The sequence below is a fragment of the Clupea harengus genome, chromosome 2 (assembly GCF_900700415.2).
Source record: "Clupea harengus chromosome 2, Ch_v2.0.2, whole genome shotgun sequence".
Taxonomy (NCBI): domain Eukaryota; kingdom Metazoa; phylum Chordata; class Actinopteri; order Clupeiformes; family Clupeidae; genus Clupea; species Clupea harengus.
The window spans coordinates 201,289-207,481 of record NC_045153.1 but is presented as its reverse complement, the minus strand read 5'-3'; the positions used below and the strand labels follow the sequence as shown (position 1 = coordinate 207,481).

At 41.0% G+C, this 6,193-nt stretch overlaps 1 long non-coding RNA gene across 1 annotated transcript; it reads left to right on the top strand.

The window, feature by feature from the left end:
- The first annotated feature begins 2,803 nt into the window (after positions 1-2,803).
- Positions 2,804-6,193, top strand: LOC122128622. Its single transcript, XR_006151509.1, has 3 exons — positions 2,804-2,841; positions 3,442-4,860; positions 6,146-6,193. It is a non-coding gene; the product is annotated as an uncharacterized LOC122128622 (long non-coding RNA).

Here is a 6,193-nt window from a genome sequence, read left to right as displayed (position 1 = left end):
AAGGGGATGGGACACATGTTGTGGAGTACAGTAGTGTGTACCTTACATGCAGATCAGAGTGGGGACATGTCTGTCAATTCTATATTTGTATTGGCACGACATAAAGAAATTCTCTCTCTCTCTCTCTCTCTCTCTCTCTCTGTTTATATATATGTAAATACGCAATAAAAGTCCTGAAATTGTGAATATTAAGTCACTGTCTGCTATATTAAGTGCTAATGGAAGTGCCAACAGTAAACTAAGATGAAACATGCCCTTCCCATTCTCTCTACAGCCTGTCAAACTGCAGTATTACAGAAGAGGGCTTCAGTTCTCTTGCATCAGCACTGAGATCAAATCCCTCACACATGAGCGAGCTGTGGCTGAATGGGAATAAAGCAGGAGACTCAGGAGTGAAGCATCTTTCTTCTCTTCTGGAGAATCCCAACTGTAAACTGGAGAAACTAGAGTGAGTATCACAAGACCAAATACTGAGTTGATATGGCCTGCTGTCTTACCGGCAATAACACAGGTGATTAATGCTTCATTTAATTCTGGAACATTTCCTTCTCTTTTCAAAGTGGCTCGGGTAACGCCGCTGCTCAAGAAGCCATCTCTCGATCCCACTCAGGTGGAAAACTATCGACCGGTCTCACTTCTCACGCTCCTTTCTAAAACCATTGAGAGGGCAGCTTCCAAACAGGTTACCGAGTTCCTGTCAAAGAACAATCTCCTCGATCCAAACCAGTCTGGATTCAAAAGCGGTCACTCCACCGAAACAGCCCTGTTGTCTGTAACGGAGGCCTTAAAAACAGCTAGAGCAGCAGCTCAATCCTCGGCTCTCGTCCTGCTTGACTTATCAGCTGCGTTTGATACAGTCAACCACCGCATCCTTCTGTCCATACTGTCAAGTATGGGCATTTCTGGCAATGCGCACTCCTGGTTTGAATCCTACCTCACTGGGCGCTCGTTCAACGTGTCTTGGCAAGGTCAGCTGTCTGTACCTCACCTCCTCACCACTGGGGTGCCCCAAGGCTCGGTGATGGGACCACTTCTCTTTGCCATTTACACCACCTCGTTGGGCCCTATCATCCGCTCGCATGGGTTTTCCTATCACTGTTATGCCGATGTAATCAACTGTTTCTGTCTTTCCCTCCTGAGGACACCACGGTCTCGGCGCGGATCTCGGACTTTTTGGCTGATATATCCACATGAATGAAAAATCACCACCTTCAGCTGAACCTGGCCAAAACTGAGCTGATGGTCTTCCCAGCCAAACAGGTCATCCACCATAACATCAATATCAATATTGACTCTTTATCTCTTGTTCCATCCAAAACAGCAAGAAACCTGGGGGTCATTATTGATGACCGACTGACCTTCACGGCCCACATCGCCTCTGTCTCCAGGTCGTGCCGCTTTGCGCTATACAACATCCGCAAAATCAGGCCGTACCTAACCCAGTATGCCACCCAGCTGCTGGTGCAAACCTTGGTGAGTTCCCGCCTGGACTACTGCAACGCCCTCCTAACGGGCCTGCCGGCTTGCGTGGTGAAACCACTACAGATGATCCAGAACGCGGCGGCGCGTCTGGTGTTCAACCAACCGAAAAGGGCACACGTCACCCCGCTACTCATTGAGCTCCACTGGCTGCCAGTAGCTGCTCGCATTAAGTTCAAGTCACTTATGCTTGCCTACAGAGTGCTTGCTGGTTCTGCTCCCACCTACCTAAATGCTCTCTACCTTCAAGAAACTTTTGAAGACCCAACTCTTCAGAGAGCACCTCCCTTCCTAACTGGCACCTGACTAGCGCTTAACTTGCACTTCAGCAGTTACATTCCTGCACTTCTTTTTCCTTTTTTCTAGGTCGTTGTTTTCTAATTCTCATGTAAAGTAGTATTTATTGTTACACCATGCTTTTTATTGCTCTTAGCTTGACTGTTCTCTCCCTTGTACGTCGCTTTGGACAAAAGCGTCTGCTAAATGACTAAATGTAAATGTAAATATCAGTGAATTTGACAGTGACGGTGAACTGTCATGATCTTCACATGTAAAGGGTCCTTATTAATTCAGCAGTAAACACTTAATATCACTCTCCTTTTCCATCTTCATCACACACAAACACACACACACAAACAGATACGAACACAAACATTTACATACAAACCTTTAATTTCTTGATAAAATATACGTTAGTAAAAAGTACCCCCAGTATTCTAGACAGAGAAACAGTATTTCTTACACAATTTTTCCAAATCCTATAAAGTTTCAGACATACATGGACTTAAAGACTTTTCCTTTCCTTGCAAACAGCTCACTGAAAGAACGGCACAAGATCATATGAAACTTTCATCAAGTATATTTTGGGACAATCACTCAGATGAAAATAAAATGTTTAGAGAGTCAGAAAACCACAAGATCACAAACTATTTAATTGAAAATCTGGATGACTCAGAGATGTTTATATCTGAGTATATGTTTCAAAATAATTGGGCTCAGTTAATTAACAATGGGACCTTCACCATTACTTATTTCAACAACCTTTCAAATGATCTGCCATCCAATATACCTCACGTAGTAAACTGCTGATCCCTTCAATTTGGCTATAAAAATGTTCTCCCTTTAAATGCACTGTAAATGTCTTGTTGTGTTTGCCTTGACTAAATTATGACTATATTATCACTTTAGACTCTCAGACTGCAGTATCACAGAGGAGGGCTATGCTAGTCTGGCGTCAGCCTTGAGGTTAAATCCCAATCATCTCAGAGAGCTGGATCTCAGAGGAAATGATCCAGGGGAATCAGGAGTCAAACTGCTTTTTGACCTAAAGGAGGACCCGCAGTGTAAACTGACAAATCTCAGGTAAATGTATATCAAGAATATTACACAGCTGTTCTGTTTTTCAAAAAGTTAAAAACCTGCACATGGACATACAAGGTGTGGGTTTTAAATAATGAGACTATTACGAGTATACACAGTGCATCCGGAAAGTATTCACAGCGCTTCACTTTTTCCACATTTTGTTATGTTAAAATCGTTTGAAGTAATTTTTTCCCTCATCAATTTACACTCAATACCCCATAATGTCAAAGCAAAAACAGGATTTTAGAATTTTTTGCAAAATGTATCAAAAATAAAGAACGGAAATATAACACGTACATATATTCACAGCGTTTGCTGAATACTTTGTTGAAGCACCTTTGGCAGCAATTACAACCTCAAGTCTTTTTGAGTATGATGCTACAAGCTTGTGATAGTATTCATTTTATACCATATATTTGGAGACCCAGTCTTAGTTATGATCAGTCAGGAAACAGGTTTAATCTTGTACAATGGTGGCCATTCCAAGGGAGACAAAGCCTGAAGTTCCACTCATAACTTCACCTCAGACTCATCTGATTATCCAGTGAAGATTGCAGTTAAATGCACTCAGTATAAGGGGTGACACCCTCTATTCATTAGGCCTTGGAGACACTGAGTCTGTGAGGCCATTTGCTTCACAGAGGAAATGGGCACGATCTCCAGCTGAGCTCCAAGGGATCTGAACTCACAGGCTTCACACCTACCCCAGGCCAATCAGAAATGCTTACATTCTAAATTATGTCTAAATGAAAGCACAATTAGAACTAGATATAATATGTATTGACTATGGTATGTATATAATTATGAACTCTAAATCTTAATTTCTGGTTCCTTCACTTGGCACACCTATTTTTGGGCAGTTTCTCCCATTCTTCTTTGCAGGACCTCTCAAGCTTCATTAGGTTGGATGGGGAGCGTCGGTGCTCATGTGATTTTTTTCATTTTTAAAAGATTTGCAAAAATTTCAAAAAACCTTTTTCTTTTCATTGTGTGTAGAATGTTGAGGAAAAAAATGAATTTAATCCATTTTGGAATAAGGCTGTACCATAACAAAATGTGGAAAAAGTGAAGCGCTGTGAATACTTTCCGGATGCACTGTACGAGTTCTATGAGTATAATTAGTATTTTTCATTACGATTGACATATAGCATTAGTCTCATTATTTAATAGCCACACCTCATATGTTATTGTAGCGCCCTCAGCACAAGATTATTGCCTGAAGTGAAAAATGCATCAAGTTTTGATAAGTTCACCAGTTCTACCACTAGGTGGCACCAGCGCGCTAGAAACGGTGGTTGCTGTATCCACGCTGACTCCTGCAGGAAGAAGAACAGTTCTCAGCAGGAGAAAGACATGGGCTGTTGTCCTGATGAATGTATTTGGCATGTTTTACAGTAAACATCAGTGAAATAAATGTATGTGGCATCAAGACAAAATCCAACTCTCAGTCTTTGAGTGTGGTACATTATCAAGCTGTTGACTTAGGGGCATCACTAATGACCATAGATGAACATCATGTAAGACCCTTTAAGAAAATGATTTATTTTGTTAATGCTTTTCTTTCATTGATAATGCTATGTGGTTGGAGTTCAAACTGTGTGCGCTGTGTGTGCTTGATGCCTTTTCCCTTGTTTAGTAACTATGTATGTTTCCCGCTGGAATTCGTTGTTTTTCAAGGCTGTACCCAATCCTGTGTGAGGAGAAGTAGTTGTTTTTATTGGAGCAAGTTGGATTTGTAGGTGGCATGAATGGGTAGTCTTCTGTCTGTTAAGGAGAGGTTTAGCTGTATTAAGTTGTGTATTCAAAATAGACACGGGCAACAACGAGACCTGGGACTCAGCTAATTTTCATAGCAAGCATTAGTTTATCTGTGTAACTTCGTCCACGGTGCCTGATGAAGAGAAGCGCGGAGGGAGTTTGGGCTGGGTTCACCATCACAGAGCTGGGAGCTGAAGCTAATAAGTTAGCCTCCATGAACTTCATCCTGTCCGTCAAGCATCACGGACTACTGAGTAATTCGTGAGTAGATGCTACGGAGTTTATTGGTGATGGAAAACTGTTCGTGTCTCCCGTGTGTACAACTGTAACAGCGAGAGTGAACTTTTATTTAATATTTATTGGATTTCATTCTCCAATGGGAGTACAACGAACTCTGGATTTCCTCATGGTTCCCAAGGTAGTATTGCGAGCTTGCTAACATGAACAGAGATTTGGCGAACTGTTGTTTTGACTCGTGTGTTAAATGTGTTATACATGTATGCAATGTTAAAGTTACCTTTAATCTTCTAAGCTAATGTACGTTTTTGACCTTTCCTTAGCGGAGTTTATGACTCCATTTTGCGTTTACTGTTTCTTAAACGCCATTTTGCATTCATTGGGTTTTCATGGTGTGCTAGTTAGGAGCATTGGGTTGTAAGAATTGTTTGTAATACGTTTCAGTTGATCATACGAATGTGTGCGAAGGTGACAACAATTAAGGGGGAACTTCTCATTTCATATTGCTGATTTACATATTTAGAAAAGTTGAATGAACATGTCATTTATATACATTTTGCACACATCCACACACCCAAATTATTTATTTAATTTGTACAGTAAAGGGCCAAATGAATTCTCCTATTTGTAAAAAAAATGTCATCAGTTTGCCCATCAGTCACTATTGTTTGACTAAAAGACATTGTAATTATATCTGAGGATGTGCATATTTCCTGCCATGTACACTGGTATAGCATGTCCTTAGTGGAGGCACTGCGCTAATTGTTTGATTCATGCCCATTGTACTTATTAGTTTGTTATTACTTAGTTGATATATAGAATACTTACCAGATATAATTCTATGACTAAAAATCCTAGATGTATTGGTAGACAGGAAGTCCAACCCAGGATTCTGTTCTGTTTGATGTGAGTGTGACTCCTGTGTATTTCAGTATGAACCAAGGCGGCTGCTGCAGGTTCCTACAAGATGGTGATCTAGTAATGATAACTGTACCAAACAGTCTGACTTCCATTAGAAAAAGGGGTTACAATTATATTAAAAGTGACAGGATGAGCTCAGCTGTTGCAGTGAAAACTGATCCTGTAAGATTTAAAGCTGCTGCACCAGGCCAAGCAGACTTATTGAATCAATAGACTTGACAAGTGGGTAGCAGTGCTTCCTTTCCCATGAGAAATACACATATGTGACTGCTCAGTTTGCTTTTTTACATTTCTGTCAAAGGCTGCCTTGGCAGAAGTTGTAATGTTTTTGCCAGTGATGATCTTTTGTGTCAGACAACAGATATATTTATTGTCTCTATTTGTACAGGTTCCTGAAAGGGAGTGCTGCTGAGGAAGCCTGTGCTGCTGTGGCTTC